Genomic DNA, 23,651 nt, shown 5'->3' with positions numbered 1-23,651 from the left:
GCATGGATGTCCCCAGCCGCTGTCCTCGGGGTCCTTTCTGATGGGATTGGTGCTGAAGGCATGGGGGGGGCTTTGCAGGGACTTGTGTCCTCTTCATTACCCCATCCACAAGGAGAAATGTCACTTCCACAGCCTGGATGGGGAAGTGGAGGCATCCACTGGCACTATCGGGTGCAAGGCATATCCCTGCTTGAAGACATTTTGAAATAAAGATACAGCAAATGGCTAATTATGTGCATTCAACTGAGTAGTAACTGGAGGTATTTCTCCTGCACTGTCACACTTAGCAGCTGCATGAAGTAACTTTTTGGGTATCCTGACCTAGGGGAACCCCCAAGTGCCAGACACAAAGGATTTTTAACAGAATTTTAAGGTGAGATAAACAGTGATACAAATTATTCAGGGCCCTAAGTATAAGCAAGACATGGAGCTGCTTGAGCAGGTTCAGAGGACTCCATGAAGGTGCACTGAGGGCTGGAGCACCTACTGCAGACAGTCTGAGAGAACTGGGGTTGTTCACACTGAGAAAAAAGGTTCTGGAGAGACCTTGGAGCACCTTCCAGTGCCCTGTGATTCAGACAGTGGGCTTGGCCACTTACTTGCAGCATGAAAGAGCATAAGCAGTGCTCAGTCCCTGTCTGCTTTCAGGAGAGGCACATCTCTGAGCTGAGCTCTGGGGGACACTGACAGGGGCAGGGCTGTGCTTCTGCCTCCATCCCAGACACGTCCTGGAGCTCGTGACACATTTGCCCCAACCACACAATATTTGGTTGAGGGTTAAACCTTCTGCAAGAGAGAGCAGGGTTCCTCAGGGCTGGCTGGGCTGGTGCTGCAAGGGAGCTAAGGGGGATAAAAATCACCTCCTTCCTTCAGCTGACTTCTTAGTGATGCTACAGCTTCTCTAGGACAAGCAGCAATGCTGATACAAGTCAGCATGTGCAAAGCCTCCAGGAATAAAACTTGCCCCTTTGCAGGCACCCACTGATCCTGCAGCCTTCCAAATATCTGTTCTTTGAGGCCCTGAACGTTTCTCTGAAGCACAGATTTAACCTGGCCAAGGGGCTCCAGAGCAATCACCGTATCATTCCTTTGTCCCCACAGCTCTTTCCTCCAGCTTGCCTTTCTGCCTGCCAGGAGCAGCCTGACACAATGGCCAGGCAGACAGCATCCTCATCAGCTATTAAAACTCCTGATTTAATGGGAAAACAAGATCTTTGGCTGGACTTGCCTTCCCTGCTTTGTGCATCCCTGCCCGGAGTCCATCACTGCTGCGGCCGCAACGGCAGAGGGAGCACCCGCCGCTGCCTGCCGGCCCCTTCAGACCCACAGCTGGCTTTTAATTCTAATTTTCTAGCAACAGAGAGGTGGACTAGACCCATCCACCACCCCCCTCTGGTGATTTTCCCCTGACCAGCACGGCAGGCTCGTGGGTAGCAGCAGGGAAGAGCTTTGCTTTGGCGGCGTGAGAGCAAATCCTGCAGCGCAGTTGCGGTTTGCTCCCCGGTAAGAGGCTTGGAAATATTGATCAGGGCTAGAGAAGAGATGTGCACAGGAGAAAGAGCACAAGATTTGGGGATTTAAAAGTGATATAATTGGATTTCTGAATTAAACACAGCGAGTGGGAAGGTCAGCAACAAGATGCAGCCACGGGCTCAGGTTTTCTCAGCCTCAGCCTGGGTGTCTAACATGAGACTATCTCAGATGTTGTATCCTGGGGAAAGGATGTGTTGAGAAAATATTTTTGGGAATTTCTTTGCTGAGAGGTCAAAAATGTGGCATTGTTTCCATGTGCATCGTGTCAGGCTGTTTTCCCTGTAGTGGAATGGCATGGAATGGTGGTGCATCAGAGAGGATCCAGGTTGAGGCTGGATACTCTTTCTGACAGATGGAAAGTGATTTCTGGTTTCCAAAGCTGGCCCAAAGCTGCACTTACCAGTGCTTTCTGTCACTAAAAACATTTGAAATGTTTAAAATTTCTAACATTTTATCTCTTCTGCTTTTTGTTTGCGTAAATATTTAGACACATCTATTTATATCCTGTATCTCCCCTTTTACAGACCTCAGGGACCACCCTGATCCTACCTTTACCCCCAAGCCCCAAAATCTGTCCCCAGTGCAAGGGACAAGGTCGTGCACCAGAATCTCCACCTGAAGCTGAGACTCTCCAAAGCATCACCCAGGTTCAGGTGGGAACATTTAGCTGTCAAACTCTGTGCTTATATTTAGTTATAGGAAACTTATTAATCTTTTATTTGCATTTAAACATTTGGAGAGACTTGGGAGCCCCCAAGGAGCAAAAAGGCCTATGTTTTGCAAATTACCCCTTGTAGTTTTCAGGTATGGAAACCTCCCCAGGGGTTTCCCCACTCCCGGGCTGCCTCTGGCCAGCCGATTTACTGGCCATGTTTCCATGGAAACAAAACCTGGATGGGTGAAAAAAGGGGGAAAAAAGTTCTTGTAATAGGTGGCATTTCCCAGTTTGGAAAGAAGGTTTTTCCCAGGCTGGATTACTTCTTTTCCAGGATTTTTTTTTTTCCAGGAGAGAAGAAGGAAGGGCATACCCTGATCTGGAGATGGATGGGCAGCAGGTTGCCCAAGCTGCCTGCTGCATTCAGAGCAGCAGCACTGGTCTCCAGGCTTTAATGCTGTGATTTATGGCCACTTTGCTGCTATGGAAGTGTCAATTTGGGTTAAAAAAAGTGTTTTCTAATGAGTGGGGCAGGACAGTGGGGCTGCCCCATCCTGGTTGAGCCCACTCCGTGGTGTGACCTTAAGGGACGGTCTCAGCAGCGATAATTCCTCTCTCTGTCTGTGCTGACATTTAATGATGCCTCTTCACTTTACAGCTCACTACGAGGCTTCATTAAAAAGCATCTGCAAAGGCTTTGAAGTCCTTGCTGGGCATCTTGCACCATCATTGAGAGCATTCATAGCAACACCATCCTGGTCTGGCGCAGAGACTCTGAGTTGTGATGAAGATATCAAACCCAAGGTGTGCCGCAGCCAGCTCAAAGCAAACCCGAAATTACAGCCTCTGCAGGGAGAAGTGACAGCCCTGCTAGAGAGATCAAGGATTTATGGAGATGGGGCAGCCAGATCTCTCTCTTGCATCCTGATAGCTGATGTGACACATCAGGTGTCAGGGTAGCTCCTATTCCTAAGAGGTTAAACAAGTGGCAGGATCGGGAGGGGCTGACATGCTGGTCCAGGCGAGGAGGGAATCATTAAGTTGTATTCCCAGGGCTGAGACAGGCAGCAGCAGCTCAGAGAGGTTTACGTAGCCTCAGGTGAGCTGTACGACAGGAAAACACACATCTGATGGGAGGTTAGGTGCTCTGAATTGTGAAATGATAATCAGGAGAGCTGCTGATTGCTGAGTCAGGCGGGAGGCTCTGTCCTGAGGTGCAGGGCTGTGGCTTGGGCTGGGCTTTTCTGGATGTGTGTGTGTGGGTGTGCTCATACAATAAATCAGTCAATGTATTTCTTATAATGTTTCAGATTTTTTTTTTTTTCTTTTAGGGTTCTTTTAAAATAGCCTGCTTCACTTAAAAACTAACTTTTTAAGGGTCACAAGACGGAGGAAAGAGGATTTCTTGATGGGAATTAGGGCAGCTCTTGGTTTCCTGTATAAAAATAAGGCTGGTTTCATGTTCAGGGGACCCAGCAGGAGGAACACTGGGGATGGACTGTGTCCAGCATGGAGAAATGATGTTATTTAGACATCATCAACGAGAGAGGAGAGATACAGCAAAATTTACACACATTTCTATTTACACACAAACATTTATATATATATGTATGTATTTGTATAAATGTACACATATATACACATACATACATATACACACACATTTATATTAAAAACATCAGCATTTTATATAAATGCTTGTATATAAATGTTGTAATATACATTTTTATATAAATGTTTATATAAACCCCCATAAAATATATAAATAAATAAAATATATAAAACATATATAAATATATACATAAATGAACATATACATATAATACATATATATATGTATTTTATATATATGTGTGTGTGTACATATATATACACATACATATATATATATATGTACACACACACACACACACACACACACACATATATATATATATATATATATATATATATATAATAGACATAGACAGAAGGTGAGTGTTAGCATTGTTACCAGGGTGTTCATACTTGGGGGACACCTCTGTCCTGGGGCTGCTGAGACCATCCCTGTCCTTCACTGTGGTTATTTGTATTTTCCAGAGCTGGGAAATGCTGCCACTTCTCTCCTGCCTTCTTCTCTGCACAGCTGGGTTTCCTAACCCCATTTCTCTTCCCGCAGCTCCGGCCTCTTTGCTTCAGGAATAGGATCAGGAGGTTTTGGGAGTGGGTCACAAAAAGACAAACATCATCAACCCGAGCACCTCATGCCTACACACCTAACCTTGAGGACTGTGGGCACTGGTAAGGTCAAGGGGAGGAATAAAGGTGTCGCTTTCCCAGGATTTTCACTGCCCAGCCACAGATCCAGGCTGGAATGCCGCTCCAGTGAGGAGGGGCAGGCAGGAACTCGGCACATATGGCGAGCCCGGCCCCACGCTGCTGCAGAGCTGTGAGGAACGGAAGCACAAGGGCACTGCCACGGAGAAAATATCAGCTCTGGGCTTTGGCTGGCTCCGGGAGTTTCTATTCAGAGCCACAGCACTGCCTGAACGAGCGGCTTGTCGCAGAGGAGAGGGGTTGTTTACAAGCCCTTCTCCAGAGGGAAGGGAATGATGTCAGTTTTACAGGAGCGTGGTGACTGCAGCAGCTACTCACGGCAAAAGGCTTCTGGGTTTGGGGTGATTTTAGGATCTGGGATGGTGGCAGATGCAGCAGGGGCACCCAAAGGAGCCTTGAGGATGCTGTATCCCGAAATTGTGGTGTCTTCTGCCTCTTGATGATGTTCAGAGAATGTCACTTCCTTTTGCTGAGCACAGTCCCTCTGGGACCCTTTCCTGATTCCCACCAAGAATCCTCTTCCCCCATCTTGTGCCACACTAAAAGTTAGTTTTCAAGTGAAGCAGACTACAATAATTGATTTTTTTAAAAAAGCAAACAGCCATCTAAAATATTAATAAAAATATATCTACTGATAATCTCCCTTCCTCCTGTTTGAGGAGCTGCTCCCAGTGTGCACAGTTTACCTGGGTAAAGTGAGTTGTCTCCAATTTCATTGCCAGAGCATCAAGAGGAAGTTTCATTATTCTAATTTAGCATGAAAATACATTTAAATAGCATTTCATTTTGCCCTTTCACAGTATTAAGTAACTGCAAGAATCTTTTCAAGAGCAATTGCCCACAGCTTTTTGTGCAAATATTCTCTTCACAAAAGTCTCATGATGATTTGGGAGAAGCAATAGGGGAAAAACATGCTTCAGTGACAGAATAAAGGAGAAATCTAGTGTAATACTCAATACAGTGTTATTTATCCTGTAGCTAATTACAGTCATAATCTGCTGTATAAGGGAGGCATTTCAATGTCAAATTTCATAAAAGAGATTAACTCTCAAGGAAAGATGAAGCAATGGGGGTCAGGGAGTGTTGCAAGAGCCCACCAGTACTCAGGGTCCCTCTGCTCCTCCAGGGGAGCCCTCAGCTCAGCCCCAGCCACACCCCTGGGCACCAGGCAAGTAGATTTGGAACTAATAAATATATTTGGTTAGCTTATTAAAATAAAATCATAGAATGGTTTGGGTTGGAAGGAGTCTTTGAAGATCATCTAGTCCAAGCTCCCTGCCACGGGCAAGGACTCCTTCAGGTGGCTCCAAGCCCTGTCCAGCCTTGCCTTTGACACTTCCAGGGGTGGGACATCCACTGCTTCTCTGGGTAACCTGTGCCAGGGCCTCACCACCCTCACAGTAAAAGATTTTTTTCCAAATATCTCATCTGTACCTGCCCTCTTTCAGTTTGAAGCCATTACCCCTTGTCCTTGTCTCTCTCCTCACCTTTCTTATAAATCATCTTTCTTCAAGCATTTAAACTCCTCAGTAAGGTCTCACTGGAGCTTTCTTTTCTCCAGGCTGAACAGCCTGAACTCTCTCAGCCTTTTTTCAGAAGAGCCCTCTGAGCATCTTTTGTGGCCTCCTCTGGACTCACCCCAACAAATGACCTTGTCCTTTCGTGCTGGTGACCCCGGCCTGGATGCAGCACCCCAAGAGGGGTCTCACAGGAGCAGGTAGAGGGGGACAATCTCCTCCCCTGATCTATTGACCATGCTGCTTGTGATGCAGGCCAGGATGTGGCTGGCTTTCTGGGCTGCCACTGCACATGACTTGGTCATTCAGTTTTTCATCCATCAGTGTCCCCTGGTCCTTCTTGGCAGGGCTGTTCTCAGTGCACTCACCCCTCAGTGAGGCTTGGCAGAGGGACCTTGCACTTGGCCTTATTGGACTTCATGAGGTTTTTGTGGGTTTATTTCTGACATAATTATATCAAAATGGTACAATTTTGAAATGCCTCAACATCCAAATTGCCAATTTTGTCAAAGCTTCAGATTGACATCTCTTCCCCATGGTCAGCAGGGGAGTCACTGGGCAGCAGGCTTGCAAAAGCAGCTGTTACTATTCAGCAAAAGCATTTTAAAAACCAGTGCCACAGACCTCCTGCATGAGGACCCTCCTCTGTCCTGCATTTATGGCTGTAACATTTATCCAGCTCCTCCTAAGGTTAGTGAGTGGTGATCTGCAGGAACAGTATGAATTATCAGGTAATGAATCAAATTGCTTGTCCTGGAAAAGAGGGACTCAGTATCAGACTGGGTATTGCTTATGCAGAAGAGACCAGAAATATTCAGGTAACACCCGTGGTGTTTTCCTGTCACTAATGAGAATGAACTGCATGCTGTTGGTGGCCCATCAGCTTTTCCAAGCGGGAAATTTGCTCATAACCTTTTTGACATGTGCCTCCAGAAGCTGAGTGAAAAGGATCTAAGCCCCAGTAATGCTGTCTCTGAGAGGGCCTGTTCAATTAAATCTTCCTCAATATGTCAATCACCTGCTAAATGCAACTGCTCTGGGCTTGGCAAGTGCAAATCAACAGGTTTAAATGGCCCAGGAAGGGCTGGATCACAGCAGCTGGTGAGTGGCCATGCCACCACGGGGACACATGCCCAGGCTGAGACCAAACCAACACAAATCCAATTTCTGAATGATGGATGTGCCCTGAACTCCAGCACAAAGTGAAGCACTTATGCTCCTTGGGAGGATGTTCATTCCAGGAACTGGAGTAAAGTTTCCAGGTATTACACTGATTTGTTGAGCACTGATACTGGAGTGACCTTGCAGGTGACCTTGGAAAAAAGCACTGGCCCTGTTTGTTGTTCGTAAAACAATATGAATTATTGAATTATTATTGAATTGTAAAAGGCAGCTAGCAGCTCCCTTCTCCCATGGATCTGGCTCTGTGGGTTGAGGGCTTGCTGGGATGAGGAATGCTATGGTTTAGCCACAGAAAACACCAGGGGAGTTGGTCCCTGTGTGTGCCAGGGCTGCATGAGGCAGAGGAATAATGATGATGATGACAATCCCAACAACAATGATCTGACCAGGGAAAACCTTGTTTATAACACAACTGAGTAATTAAGAATAATTTCCTCCAAAAGCTTTAATGTGTGCAGTTCAAGACAAGCAAAATTCTTGTGAAACCGCACATTCAAATGCTGTCTGTGCTCTAGAGGGTGCAGCCCTGCCTGTGCCTCCCTGCGCCGTTGTCTCTGGGCTCTGCCTAAAAATAAAACCCAAAGCACAAAAGAACAAGCCCCCTGCTGGCAGCCTGGCACCGAGGCAGGGCACAGTCGCTGCCAGCCATGAGGTCTCTTCGTCCTCACAGGTCAAACCTGGAGCTGAGTTAAGGATGCCAGTCCCCAGATCAGCCCCTGGAGTCACAGCTCCCTCCTGCCCGTCTGCCTGGCACCCCCTGACCAGGAGCTGCCCCTGGACCCCTGCCCGGGGTCTCAGCCCTGGGATGGCACCAAGCCCAGCACTGAGGTCAAAACAAGGTCTGAGGGCATCACTCGAGGTGAGAAGTGCCCTCTCTCCTTCCCCACCATCACCAAAGGAAGAAAACTGGAGCGTTTTCTGCACCTTTCTGCAGCATTTTCACCCACACTTGTGAAAGGCATCACATTGCAAGAGCTCAGCTTCAGAGCCAGCCCAGGACAGGTGGAAACAGGAGCTTCACGTTGCCAGTGCTTTCTACTGTGTCCCCCTTGCTGCTTGCCCAGGGACCTGAGTGTGTTTCCTCAGCAGGGTGTGGGAGGGAGCTGGGCTGGGGTTGGATCCCATTTGTATCCTCCCACTTGCCAAAATCCAGGATGAACCTCTGCAGTCCCAGCCCATGTGAAACACAGCAGAACTAAAAAAACCATGTCTGAGCTTTCAGTGTGGAAGTCACCTGCTCTCAGGGGATGTCCTTTCAATGGCAGGACACTGTTCTTAAGTCCCAGCTAACATTTATGTTTTGTTAAGCAAAGGGAGATAAAAAGGAAACAAACCAAACCCCTGTAATGCAAAATTGAAAGAAAAAAAACCCGAGCATGTCAAGGTTTCATATTACTCCAAACCACCACACAAACAGAGCATCATTAAAACAACATTCCTGGGAAAGTTACCTCTCACCCATCCTCTCCCCTGCCCCTGACTCCCAAGGCAAGGAGCTGAGAGGTTACAAATAAAACCCTAAAGGAGAGAAATTTTCACATCGATCCCAGCAATTGGGATTTCTAGTATGTCTCAACAAAAGTGTCAAATCTGTCACTCAGTGCTTACAGGTTATCCTCTGTGAGCTCAGGCATGAGCCTGCTGTGTTTATTAAACCCATGGCCTGGCAGAGGAAAGTGTCTGGCTGAAATGCAATACAGTTGGTTTTCAAACTGTTGGTTTAAAACTCTTTGTCCTGGTTTAGTGAATCACTGAGCACCAGGATAAAGTGTTCAAACACAGATTCTTGTGTCCTGGTACCAGGTGCCTTGCAAATGGCTCAGGCCACTTCAGCAGGCACTCAGGGCTCTGGGCTGGCTTTTTCTGGGTGGTGTGGCATAGCAAAATAAGATGCTCTTGTGCTCCTCTGTGAGTGTATCTGTCTGGAGGGATAGATGTGTGCTGTGTAAATATATTTATATTAGATTTAATTACATGGGGCTGGCTTTGCTCTGCAATGCTCAGTGACAGGACCTGCCTTTCCTTGTGCCTTTTGGGGTCCCCTCCTGCTTGTCTGCCCCAGCCCAGCACTGGCCCTATTGCTTCCCCCACTTCCAGTGCCACAACTCTTTCTTTTTCCCATCTACACCCAGCTGGGAGGCCCAGGAGCAGGAGTTAGTCTCCCTCTCCAGCAAATTTTCCCATTTATTTACGTTTCCCTCCTGCACAGGGAGATCCCACCAATCTCTGAAAGCTGTATGAAGTTATTTGCTTGAGCAAACTGACAGCAGCCTCTGGGCTAAACTTTTGATGCGTCAGTTTTCTGCCACCTTCAAAAAGCAGCGCTGGCTGCAGGCAGCAGCCATCCTGGGCTGGATGGGACCAGCACCACTTGCCACGGGCAAGGGGAGCCAGCAGAGGTGGGTCTGGAGCTCCAGCTCGTGCTTGGCACCCCCAGTGTCCAGGTGTGGGTGTCTCCTTCCTGGCATGGGGGGATGCACCAGAAAAAGCACCCAGAGGTGTTGAAGCAGAGCTGCAGGGAATTTTTCTTCCTTCAGTGGCTCTCTTGGTGTTGTGCTGCAGGAGACCACCTCTTTTTCCTGCCCCTGTAGGAGCCTGTCACTTACTTCTGTCCAGGTTTTTTTTTCAGATCTTGCTGGCAATCCTTGTGGCTGACTCTCCTCTTCAGTGGAAGGCGTTTTTCAGTGCCTATCGTCATCTCATATCCTGAGGCTTTTCCACACACTCACAGAAATTCAAAACGATCACAGTGATGCCAACGTTGTTTCAACATTTACACTTCTGGGACGAATACCTTAAAAATATGTGACAGGGATAAAACTGCAGGGATGGATCCAAGCACAGAAGGAAGGAGATGGAGTGTGGAAGCTGAAAGGTAGGAAGGCTCCCAGTCTACACTGGTAGCTGAAATTTCCCACCCCAGCTTCTGTAAGATGCACATAGATCATCATGCTGTGAAACTTTGTTCCCTGAATAAATGGGAGGAACCAGCACAGATGAAACCATGGCTGCTGTGCACACACAGGGTAAAGACAAGCACATCCATCACCCAGCTGGTACTGAGAGGTTGCATGCTGTACCAGGCAGATACAGAACATGGGTAGATTCTACTCTGGACTAAACCATGTCCATCCCAGACAAATCTTCTGAGTGGGATGTAGATGGAAGTCTGTGCAGGGGATTCCCAGTGGTACCATTCCTGTTTGTGAGCACCACAGCAGCCTCAGAAAGTTGTGATGGAATGAGGCACGGAGGACAAGGACAAGGAAGGAAAAACTCTGCCTGCCACGGGGTAAATGCCATCCCTGGTCCCTAAAAGGACAGAAATTGTGTTGGCACCTTGTAGTGACCCTTGCTTGTCGTTCTCAGTGGAGGCATTTGAGATGGCCCAATTCTGAAGCTGTTTCTCAGTCTTTGTTTCTACAACTTTCCCCATTAATATTGCAGATGTGTCTGGCTGAGAAGCAGCTGAGAGCAGCAGCTCTGTCCACAGCTGGGCATCCAACTCCACACTTAAAGGTACAATGAGTAGCCTGATTGTCTGAGATGTGGAGCATCCAAACTCCTCACAGGGTTATAGAAGGAGATCGACATATCCAACAAAAAATGAGCTTTCTCACTGGAGAATTTTAAGCCCAATTTGGCTGTTCACAGCTGTGCAGGAAAATCTGTAAATCAAGAGTTACTTCAGGCAAGATTTAAAATGCTCTAATTGCCTTTTGGATTTATGACAAAAGTACCACGAGAGACAAACGGGTTTCAGTACTCCGCTGGCATAATTTAGGGAGAAAATATAGCTTTCCTTCTGTAATAAGTCATTATTGCATTAGATTTGGTGTTCACACTTTCCCCATTAATATTGTAGGGCATGTAGTTATAGGACAAAGGGGAATGGTTTTGAACTGGAAAAGGGCAGTTTTAGATTAGATGTTGGGAGGAAATCCTTCGCCATCAGGGCAGTGAGGCACTGGCACGGATTTCCCAGAGAAGCTGTGGATGCTCCATCCCTGGAAGTGTTCAAGGACAGGTTGGATGGGGCTCTGAGCAGCCTGGTCTAGTGGGAAATGTCCCTGCCCATGGCAGGGGGCTGAACCAGATCATCTTTAAGGTCCCTTCCAACACAAACCCTTCTGTGTTTCTATGAGATTAATCCCAGCTCAAGTATTTAGTTTCCTCTGCTGGGTCTTTTATTCCTCTCTAATTTTTTGGAGTGAGAATTATAAAGCCAAGTTAAATAAGTGCACATAAATTATGGAAACAGCTGTATAAGTACAGGAGACACTAAATTCAGGCTGTTACAGAAATTTTCTGTTCTGTGCCTGGATGTAACTCACCTGCCTTGTATGAGTAGAATTACAAGCAAATGCTCACATCTTCAATTTCCTAAAGGCCTTGTTTTGGGAAAAAATGCAAAACCAAATAATGTGTCACAAATAGAAACAAGTGGGGATCAGCCCTGGACGTGGAAATGCACAAATCCCTTTGCAGCATTAACCTTGTGTCTGAAATGTGCTCAGCAAGGAGCCATGTTCTGGAACTGGGAAAGAATGAAACTGGATGTTATTCCCTCTGGAAATAAGAGCAATGGGGGAGAGATTTTTACCTGTTTAGATAGAAGACCATGACATTTCTGTATAGGTTTTGATGGCTTTTCAAAAAAAGTTGTGTTATTGGGTGGTCTGATTTGTATTCCCTGCATTGATGTGTATTGCATTTGGCTCCAACAGCAACAGTGAAGTTGCTGGGGGATGGGTCCTTTTTTTAAAGATAATTTCTTTTTTCAAATATTCTTGAAGTGCAGCTTGTATTAAACTGGGTAATAATTAGATAGTGAAAATGCTTCTATCTAATGCTTAGATTATTACAAGTGCCTGAGGCAATTCTTCAAGGTTTATAACAGACATAGAAATCAATGTTTAATGTCAAAAGTGATCCTGGAAGGTGTTTATTGAGAGTTATTTTTTAATATAAAGTGTAAAGATTAAAAAAATGCTTTTATTCTTAGTTTTACTTGTACTGGTAACTGGGGGAAAGGTGTGGTATCATCAGGGAGAAGTATTACCATAAAAGCTGATGTCAAACCTTCTTTCAAGATTCTTGATCCAAAATACCAGTTAAAACCAAACCAAGCCAGTGTATTTAAAGTCAATACCCCCATGGTTGTTCTTACATTACACTGATTTCTTAGAGCTGCTATAAACCAGCACCAGACACTTTCATCAGTGAAAGTTCATTACTGAGCCCTGCAAGAATCTGCCCTTTTGAGAGAAACTTCTGGTGGGTTTGGGCTTAACATCCATTAAAAAATCCTGTTGTACAACATGGTATGAAGGCTGTTTTCCTGCTGCTAGAATAAAACACTCAGGAGCAGCTGGGACAGCAAACCTGCTTCAGCATCCTCTGCTGTCTCACCCTTCACTCTGCTGTCTCACCCTTCACTCTGCTGTCTCACCCTTCACCCTGCCCTTCCACCCTCCCCTGGGTTGGAAGAGACCTCAAAGATCGTTCATTTCCACCCCCCTGCCATGGTCAGGGATGCCTTGCACTGGACCAGGTTGCTCAGAGGGCAATAATTTGGAATCATACAGATGGGAACCAGCTACCCCAGGCTGTCTGCTTGGGGCACAAAGCTGGCAGAGCTGCCCATGTCCCTGCAGGTGCCCAGGCTGGCACCAAAAGGGTTTGTTCCACTGTCCCTGCACAGGAGCAGGATCACGAGCACACATGGAGTCACTTACACTGGAGACAGCCACAGCTAAGTGGGGTAATCCCACTTCCCAATGTCCAAACGACTTAATAGAGATGAAACCCAAGAGACATTACTGAAATGAGATAAATCTGGGCAGAAATGATTGCAACAGCGTTTGGGGAATGGAAAAACAGCATATATCCTGGCAGATACAGGGTCGAGAGAAAAATGCAGTTCTCTGGAGAAGCCTGGGTAAGAAAAAAGTGAATGATGGCACCACAAGCCATCAGTGCCTGCTTGGACCCCATCCTGAAGGTGCTGGAGTTGTGCCTGTCTTGTAAAGGGCAGCTTTGGATGCAGGTGACTCCCCTGGGGGCTGCAGGAGTGGGATGGACACACTGGACCCTGGGTGCTTTCCCAACATTCTCACCAGGCTGAGGGGAGGCTGGGAATGGAGCTCACCCCTTCAGGGGGACTTTGCAGGGCAGATTCTCACCTGTGGCTGCCCAAAAACTGAGGAGTCTTCTGCTTGAGGAGCTTTTGAGGAGGGGCTTCACTCCCTAGAAGCATCCAGCTCTCTCCATGGCTGTTAGGGCAGCCTGAGGGACACACTTGGCTGTGACATCTGCAGTGTCCATGTCCACACCTGGGGAAGGTACCTGGCTGTCTGCAGCCCCAGCTCAACAAGGTGAGAAAAAGGTTTTTCAGGGGTGGTGGCTGTAGGCCAGGGAATGCCTTTTATCCCAGCTGGAAGGGTAGATGAGGTGATGTTAGAGCTGGAAAGGCAGAGGAGGTGCATTGCACCCTCGCTTTCCTTCAGATCTGAAAGGTGCAGACCCCACAGGCTCTCTGCTGTGTGCAATTGCCCCAAGCAATAGAATGAAAAATACAATTTCTCCCCACAAATTTTGCCTCATTCAAATGCTTCACCACAGCGGTGTTTTCAACACAGTGGGAAGGTTTCAAGCTCTCCTCAGGGCAGTGAAACCCAAAAAGTCTGAGACCATGTTAGTATTACCTGTCTTTTCCCAATACATTGCTACACACTTTGCAAACAGAGCTAAGTGTGATTTGGGCTCCAGATATCAGCAAGAACATACAATGGAGAGACCAGAAAATGTCTCCTGGTGGAAGGCATCAGGTTAAAAAAGGAGAAAATGCTTCAGGAAGGATGGAGTTTAAGATGATTATAGAAAAAAATCAGAAATTCGTGGTGGAGGTGTAAATCAGCACAGCCTTGTGGATGATTGTGTTTGCATTAGCCAGGGGTCTGCTCCCACGTGTTGGATCAAACGTGGCTCAGTACAGGGGAATAAGAAGTGGCAGAGAACAACTTCCTCCTCTGAGGGAGAGCTGGAATGCAAAATATGTCTAAAATAATACACTACTCAAGTAGTCTTTCAGCCTTTCCCAAAGGAAAAATACACTTCTCTACAAGGAAAATGCCACATATCTCTCTACAGCCCCAGGAAAAGAATGAGGTCACATCTTTCACTAATGCTGAAAGAGAGGGTTGTGGGTTTTTTTTTTTTTTTTGTGCAGTGTTTCATCCCCTTCTAGTAACTTGACATGCCTCACTGCAGTGGTACCCTGGTATTTATATTATTTTGGGCTTCTTACAAAAAAAATTTCCCATTCTCACTCAATCTAAAGGGCTAAATGCTGCCTCACCAAGGCAATGCTGCTGTTATGGAGGAAATGGGTTTGCCCCCTGCTTCCATCAGTGTGAGCTGGGAGCAGCTCTCCCTGAGTTAAAAGGTGAAAGCTGTCCCACTGACTCCGGCTGCAGAAGGGTTTCTTGCCTGGGAATGAGGGAAAAGAAACCAGCTTCATAAACCAGATTTTGGTCTCTTTGCACAAGGACAATTTGTAATAAACCCTGTGGCTAACGTGAAGTTATTGCAGATTTGCACTGGCATGAATGAGGTCAGAAACCAGCCCGGGGTGGCTGGGATAAGGCGGCACAGAGGTGTTGGAGCAGAGAAATTTGGAGTTTGACTTTCTGCAGCCCCTGAACGATCTCAGCGCGGTGACACCCTGCCTTCAATGCATTTTGGGTCAAATTGATGAGTGGCGTGGCTCAGGACCAGGCACACCTGACATGGAGAGTGCCACGTGGAGCTTGCTGGAGCAAGCGTGTGCTAATTAGAGCTGTCTGCTCAATGAATTTAGCTTCAGCTGCTCGCAGAGTGTCGGCAGCTAGATTGGGATTTCCTCAAATTGATTTGTAATTTGAGGTTACTCAATTAATTTTTCTTTCTTTTTTTTTTTTTAATTTTTTTTTCTTTTTTGCTCTTTCTTATCACACAAGTGCTTGAGTCCCTGAATCTGCCCCTCTTTGCCTCAACAGGTGCCAGAGATCCTCAGCTGGGTGCCCTCTCCAGCAGCACAGCCCTAACTTGGGAACCAGTGGGCCAAACCTCCCAAGATTCACCATCCATTATGAAGGAGGTTACAAACAAGCAGGATGGAGGAAATTCAACCCTTTTTTCTTTCCTTTTCTGGGCCACACAAGCCTTGCCCAAGGCGTTATTCATAGAAAAATTAGGCTGCTGCAAGATTCACTGGCGGGGTGCAGAATTTAAATAGAATTTTCGCTTGTCCCAGTTACACAAAGTCAGCCTGATTGTCCCATTCCCTATGCTGGTGTAAAGTGGAAGTAATTCCAGTCCTGAGGCTGGGATTTACAGCTCACTGGAGGGACAGATATCACAGGAGGCATCGCATGGCAGCTGCTCCAGGCAGCAGCTCTCAGTCCTGGTGAGCTGGGTCACAGGCTCACAGAATGGTTTGGGCTGGGACCTTAAAGATCATCTGATTCCAGCCCCCTGCCATGGGCAGGGACACCTTCCACTATACCAGGCTGCTCAAAAACCCCATCAAACCTGTCCTGGAACATTTCCAGGGATGGGGCATGCACAGCTTCTCTGGGCAACCTGTTTCAATGTCCCTCCACTCTGATAGTGAAGAGTTCTTAATAATATCCAATCTAAACCTGTCCTTTCTCAGTTTAAACCATTCCCCCTTGTCCTATCACTACCTGCCCTTGTGGAAAGGTCCTCACTGAGTGAGCAGCACTTTCCTTCTGATGTGAAAACCAACATGGATGAAATTAAAATTTATTTTTTTCAAGCACTTTTTGTGGCCTAGCTTTGAGTACCAGCATGTTTGGAGGCAGGGAATACAGAAAGTGTATGCAGAATCATTGCCCTGCGTGGGTAATGTTTTATGGTGTTCACCTCCCACCACTTCTAACATGGAGCAATCAAAGGACCCACTTGCCTTTCCAGTCTTTCAGATCTCTCCCTACTTTGAGGTTCACAGATCAGAATCTTTGCTCTGAAGTGGCAGTTTTGTGACAGGCAGATCTGGCTGATTCCAGGGAAGTGGTGCTGTCCCAAAACAAATGGTGTTCTTTCAGGAATGGCTTGGTTCTGGGAGTGAAGCTGTGGCTCCTGTTCAGAGACATCTTTGCAGCAGCTGAGCCCAGTGACACGAAGAGCTGAACCCTGCAAAGTGATGTGAATCCTTTGCTGCTGCTGAGCCCTGGCCACTTGTTCCAGCACTCAAAGTCAGCCATCTGCTGGGGGGAATATCTGCTGCATCCTGCATTCAATGAACTTCTCTTTCTCCTTAGGATTGTCCTCCAAAACACGTAAAATACCCTGGAAATGGTGCCAGGCTTTGCTTGCCCACCCAGGTAGAATGATTCATCATTTATGCACTTAAAAAACACCAACACCAACACTTCTGTAATATTATGGGATTTTCATGACAAAGATGTTTGCTCTGGTTTCTGTTCAGCTCTGCCCCCGGAGTGGGGAGAGCCCAGAGCTGTTACTGCCTGTGGCTCTTCCAAGAGGGAGCTCAGACCTCAGCCAGGCTTCCCTCCTCTTGACTTGAGATTTGCAATCAGAGCAATTCCTCTGACTTCAGAGAGCTGCTTCTCATTTCCAAACATATGCTTAGGAATATAATCAGGCTTACAAATCTCCACTGGCAGCAGAGCTGAGTGCCAGCTTCCCTTAACAAGTAATGCAAAACACTGCTGGGGGGGTGAGCAGCTCGAGCTGCTACCCAAAGCTCAGCAAATCCCAAAACGAGCACAGTCATGGCCTCCTCCTTGGAAATGAACATTTTATGAGCAGAACTGGAAGTCTGTGGGTGCTTTGGTACTGTGAGAACGTGGTACACCTGCAGAAAGGTGGTCTCTGTTATCGTGGCACTGCTCTGCTGCCTGTGGGATAGAGCTGGGCATAGGGCAGGAGGGAGAAATAGTGTGGCCTTCACCAGCAACACCCAAAGCACAACTCCTAGCAGGTGAGGGTTCCTCCCACCCACCCCTGAGCAGCCCATTTCAGCTCCAGGTGCCAGCAAAGGATGTCTCTGTGCTCATCCTCCCACAGGAGAAGCAGATGCAGAAGTAAATGCCTGACACTGCTCAACATCACAGTGCTCCAGACACATCTCTGCTGCTGGGAATCGTGGTGACTGTCAAGAAACTGACTCATCTGCTGCCTGGCTGCTGCTGAAGCTGGAAGAAACAGTGCTCAAACTTTTGTCAAAGCTGCAGACACGCTAGGCAGGATTTAGCCCAGTGTCTCCAAGCTGGGCTCTATGTGTGAGTGAAGCAGAGGGAGGTTAGCAGAGACTGGTGACACTGGAATGGTGTCTGGGACACTCCTGAGGTGATGGTAGATGTCATGAAGACCCTACAATAGACCAATGCTCTTCTGCACCAGCAGCTGGAGGTTGAGGAAGGCTTCACAGGGGCAGCACAGAGCCCAGGCTCATGTAAATGCCCACATCCAGACACCAGCATTTGCAGATCCAGTCTTTTCCTGTTGTCCCCCTGCCCGTGTTGTTCCTCAGAAGACTGTTCTGACCTTTTCTTACCTCTCTGACCATTCCTCCCTTCAATGCCTGGCCACTGTTCCCAGCCTCCCTGGTGGTGCCCAGCTCCAGAGCAACAACAAGTTCCCATCTAATTCAAAATTTGTGAAAAAACCCCTATGGAAACATTAAATCATCCATGTGAACCTTAGGAGCAATGGAGTGGTCCTGCTCTGTACAAAGCCTCAAGGAATAATTCAAACCCTCCAGCACCATTCATGGTGGGTGGACATCCATCCAGTCGAGGCTGAGGTGGGTGCAGCACTAAAATCAGCACAGCACCACACAAAACCCGTGGCTGAGCAGCCAAAATCCATGCCAGCTCTCTGGCTGGCTGCTCCCTGGCTGCGCTGGCACCGTGTCCCCCATCAGCACCTCCAGAAGGAGCAGGGCTGGCAGCACCAGGGTGAGCTGGCATCCCACCACTGCCCTGGGCACCCCGTGGCCCACCCAGCCCTACTGTACATCCCCTGTGTGTCCTCTCTGCCCCTGTGCTGTGCAGAGGAAAATGGGACGTGCCTTTTGTCTGGCAGGGGTCAGACAGAGCCGGTTTGTTCGATAAAGCTTTAACGCTCTGTGAACACGCAGAAAAGCTCAACCCGGGGCCCTCTGACAATCTCCATTGTTTTGCGCCTAAAAAAAAAATTAAAAAAAGAAAAAAAAGGAAGGGAAAAAAAAAAAAGAAAGGCTGGTTCGATTTAAAACACCAAGTTCATGGCATTTCAAAGAGAAATGATACGCAGTGTATGGATTTGTGTGATACGGGGAGATAAAGCTAGGAATAAAATGCCAGGCAGGAGCATTACCAATGCTGCTCTCGGGGGTGAGCCTGGTATTTTGCCATCTGATTATTTTAAGTGGTTTCCTTCTCTGCAGCGAAATCTCTGGCATTAGCTTCACATCCCAACTCAGCGTTTGGGGCAAAGTCTGGGGAAGGAAAAGGTGTGAAAAAAGATGAAAGAATAAGTGGTACTTTGCCCTGATGTCTGTCGTGCCTGGGAAATGGCACGGAGATGTGTGTACGGTCCACTTCAGCCACACTGGGGTTCATTGTCTGCAAAATTCATAAGCCACGTAATGCATCAGTTGCCAAGCAAAGCTGGGATATGGGAACCCTCCCTGCAGTTTATCTGAGGAGTGAAATAAAATAAAATTTAAAAAAAAAGTGGACTCCTGAAAGAATCATAGGAGCTGGCACGGCGGTCAGTTGATTGAATATTTCATTTATTGAACGTGCGGTTGCCAAAATAAATAACTCGGGCAGGAAAGCAGTAGTCAGGAAATTGAATGTGGGGGTTTTTTTTGTCTCTGGCGAAGTTTCCCTTGAGTGATTTCCTTTGGAGGCTGCTGCTGCTGCCCGCGGAGCGCATCCCGCTCCTCCGGCTGCGGCGGCAGCCCAGGCACCGGCGGCGTGCTCCTCCCAGGCAGCCTCCTTCCACCAGGAGAACAAAAATGGGCCCTTTCACTGTCCCTATAACGCACAGAGGAAATGGGATTAGGTCCAAATAGCGGCAAGGTAAGTAGGATTAATAGCTGGCTTAAATGAACTCCGCCGTTTCTTACCCGGCTGCGGGATGTTGTTTCCGCCTGGCTGTGCCCACGAGGTGCACGTGGAGACAAGGTCGGGGGGGATCGGGAATTTGGACCACTTCGCGGGGTTTTTTTTCCTTTTGTTTTTAATAAGAAACCTGACTTTTGCCGCTGTGAGACTGTGAAACCTCCTGGTGGGAGAGAAGGGAGAGCAGGGTGGAAGGGTGAAAGGATGGAGACGTGGAAGGATGGAGGGATGGGGAGAAGGAGGGATGGAGGGATGGAGGGATGCAGCCTTTGTGAATGCCTCTTGCCCCCTGGCGTCCCCTCGCTGCAAGGACAGCCGGGGCCAGGGATCCCGGGGACAGCGGGAGGGGGCCGGGGACACGGGGGAGGTGGCCACGGGCCGTCTCTCATCGCCTCTTTCCCCAACATCCCCATCAACAAATCCAGCCACACCGACGCAAGCGACACCCCCGGGGAAAAAATTGTTTCTCTCTCCCCAAAACACCTTCTAAAAATGAAGCTCCTGCCCAGGTCCTCAAAGGCAGTTTGAAGAGCAGGAACGGTGAAAAAAAAAACACCCAAAAGTGTAAAAAATTGAAAGAGTTGGTTGCTAGGAAGGGAATGTGGTGGCTTTTTTATTTTGGCATTTCTATCCTCTTTTGCTTAGTCTCAGTTTCAGCTGGCAGACCAGGATCTATGTGGTTGCCTCCATTAAATCTGTTTCTCATTGCAGGCTGACAAGATTTTAAGAAAGGTTCCTAATGACCGATACAGGCTGGCATCACAGCCGAGTTTTGTAATTAAACGTTACTGAGCAGCAGCAGTAGCTGGGGATAAATGTCAAGGAGGTTTTTTTTACTTTTGCCTTTTTTTTTTTCCTTGCGATTTTCGGAGGAGAGTCTGGATATGTCACACGGAAATTGCAACTGCCAAAACAATCTACCAGGTGCACATCAATAAAAATAACTTCCACATACTTCCCCAGCGAGCCAAGGAAATGACACTTAGTGGCTGAGGATCTCCCAAATCCCCCAAAAAGCTGCAATTACCAGCGGTCCCGGCAAATGCCCCGTCCCGCTGCGGCAGGACCCGGCGCGCTCGATGCAGCCTGCACTCGTTAAATTGAATTTTACCGAGAAATGGTGCTCGGTTGGCAAATTTGTGGTAGAGAAATAAAAGAGGGAAAAGGAGAAGGATAAATGCGAGAGTTTCGTGTGCGGGGGGAGAAGCGTCAGGGCAGGAGAGCCGTGGTGACAGCGAGAGGCAGGCACTGCAGCGGGATGCTCGGGAGGGCGCTCAGCTGGGAGTGCCAACCCCGGCCCCTGAGACCCAAACCCGCCGAGCTGGGGCCAAACCCAGCCAGACAGCGAGCCTGATGTTTGTCTTCCCGTCTCTCTTTCGACTTTCTTGCTTTTCCTTTTATTTTTGATTTTTCTCCTTCCTTCCTTCCTTCCTTCCTTCCTTCCTTCCTTCCTTCCTTCCTTCCTTCCTTCCTTCCTTCCTTCCTTCCTTCCTTCCTTCCTTCCTTCCTTCCTTCCTTCCTTCCTTCCTTCCTTCCTTCCTTCCTTCCTTCCTTCCTTCCTTCCTTCCTTCCTTCCTTCCTTCCTTCCTTCCTTCCTTCCTTCCTTCCTTCCTTCCTTCCTTCCTTCCTTCCTTCCTTCCTTCCTTCCTTCCTTCCTTCCTTCCTTCCTTCCTTCCTTCCTTCCTTCCTTCCTTCCTTCCTTCCTTCCTTCCTTCCTTCCTTCCTTCCTTCCTTCCTTCCTTCCTCCCTTCCTCCCTTCCTCCCTTCCTCCCTTCCTCCCTTCCTCCCTTCCTCCCTTCCTCCCTTCCTCCCTTCCTTCCTCCCTTCCCCTTCCCCTTCCCCTTCCCATCCCCCTGGAATTCCGCGCCCCCCCGCTCATCCCTGCGCGGTGTTCCCGCTCCGTGCTCACCGCACCATTCCCCAGGGAATCTCTCCCGGTGGGATCCGCGCACTTTCCGCCCCTCTCCGCGCTGATGCCGCGCTCTCCACCCCGGCTCAGCTTCACCCGCTCCGCGCTGGGATGGCCCCAAAACCCCATTAATTTACCGAAAAGCGCCTTAAAGCAGCTCCCGGCCGCCCTCATCCATATGCATGCGGAAAGTTTGGCGGCGGCGGCAGCCGCGGGGTGCGAGCTGCCGGGTTAAATATTTGTTTTTAATTTTCTGGCTCGAAAATTTTAACTAAGAGGCAGGATTCCGGCCGCTCTAATGTGCTTGCATAAATGGCTTTGTTATTACTGCTCTGCTGCTGGAACAACACTCGCTGCTCGCCCCGACACGCGGTGCTTGGAGTGCCTCGCATGGAAAAGCCGAGCGGAGACACCGCGCTGCCCGCCCGCGCCCGCGCAGAATTAACCCAGCACGGCCCTCCGATTAGCTTTTAATTAGATTTCCTGATTACCCACATGTTTAAAGGACAAGATTGCGTGTTTATGGAGGGAGATTTCCTCAAGAGTCTATTTGATTAAACGTATTTACAATAACTCCGGTAGTTAAACATTGTCACATTTTAGGGGATGGTTTAATGGAAGTGTGATTTTCAGACGGGAAAAAGTTGCAGAGAATGGCGCGCTCCAGCGTGCCCCAGGGCTTGGATTTTATATTTTATTTATTTTATTATTTTTTATATTTTATTTTATTTTATTTCATTTTATTATATTTTTATTTTATTTTATTTCATTATATTTTATTTCATTATATTTATTTTATTTTATTTTATTTTATTTTATTTTATTTTATTTTATTTTATTTTATTTTATTTATGTTATTTTATTTTAAAATTTATTTTTAATTCTTTTAAAATTTTATTTTACTTTTTTTTTTTTTTTTCTCTACCTTCTTTCACCTTCTTTTATTCCCATCAGTCATTACAACCAATAAACCACGGAGCCCGGGGCCGGTGGCCCTACAGCCAGACAAAAGGGTCTTTGTAGAGGGATCCCCGCGGAGCTGAGGGTGCGCACCCGCGGCTGCTTGCGCGGGAGAGCCGGGGGGACCTGGGGGTGCTGCTCCTCAGGGCACAAACCCCTTTTCTGCGCAGTAGGAGGGGCTTTATATTTATTTTTTTAAATTTTATTTTTAATTTTTAATTTTTTTGGGGTTTTTTTTGGGGCACCACTGCTCACTGATTCTCCCATCCTGCCCCGCAGAGGTGCGGGGCGGTGCGGGACCGGCGGCACCACTCTGCCCTGGGCGGCACATGCTCTTCATCCTCCTCCTCCTCTTCCTCCTGCCCTCGGGACCCGCAGCTCCTCAGCCCTCGGCTGGGTCAGGTCCTGCCGGGACCACAGAAACTGCTCCGAATTCCCACCCCTGACCCTCTGCTGTGACATCCCAAACTTATTGATGTGACACTCTGCTGTGACATCCACCAGCTATTTTTTTTTTTTTTTTTGTAATTTCTCCTCTAGGTGTATAATTTCATCATGGAGAAGACTTTTTACCTCCTTTTTACTTTTTTTTTTTTAATGAGGAAAGCTCCATCTGAGAACACATCTCTCTTTTTGTCTTGCTTATTAGATATAATTTAACATAAAACGCCTGTTATAATTACTGATCATACAAGGGATCCCTTGTTTTTGCAAGCTACTAACAGGATTAGCTAACAAGTGCTAGATTTCAAATTAACCATAAACATTACGCTGGAATTCATGTCATTGCACTGGAGAGGAGGGAAGGTGTGGATTTGGGGATGAGGGCATGGAGTGATTCCGGGAGCCCTTTGCCCAAAATCGCTTTCTCTGGCCAAGCTGGGCAGCAGCATTGCCCCTGTAAAGCCTATGAAGGCGTTATTTTAATTATAAAAAATTATAAAATGGAAAAAAATCCCTCCTGAAGTGTTGTCTTGGGAGGGTGGGAGTGCCCTGATCCATCCTGGGGCAGAGCAGCAGCTCAGCCTCCTGCCCGTCGCCTTCTCCCTGCCACAGGAAATGCAGGGCTGCAAAAAACCCCATTACAGATGAGTTAATTAATGGCAATTGGAAAAGCGACCTCCCCTACATAAAATCGTCTTTAGCCACAAAAGAGCATTTAAAAACAATCTGAGAGGGGAAAAAAAAAACCCGAAAAACCACAACACCATAATGAAGCTTTTGAGCGAAAGACCTCATGCTTTCCCTGCCGAGCAGAGCAGGGAGGAGGGAAATTCCCCCGGCCCCGGTCTCGCTCCTGCCGAAGCCCAGCTCTGCTCACACGCTCATGGTCTGCATGGATTCTGCTGCCCACCAGCCCTGGCTGCAGCCCCGGCTTCCTTCTGCATGGAAAAAAACTTTCCCTGGGCGAGGGGGACGTGGAGGAGCTCCCGGGGACC

The sequence above is a fragment of the Passer domesticus genome, chromosome 1 (genome assembly GCF_036417665.1).
Source record: "Passer domesticus isolate bPasDom1 chromosome 1, bPasDom1.hap1, whole genome shotgun sequence".
NCBI classification, from domain to species: domain Eukaryota; kingdom Metazoa; phylum Chordata; class Aves; order Passeriformes; family Passeridae; genus Passer; species Passer domesticus.
This window is presented reverse-complemented; position numbering follows the sequence as displayed.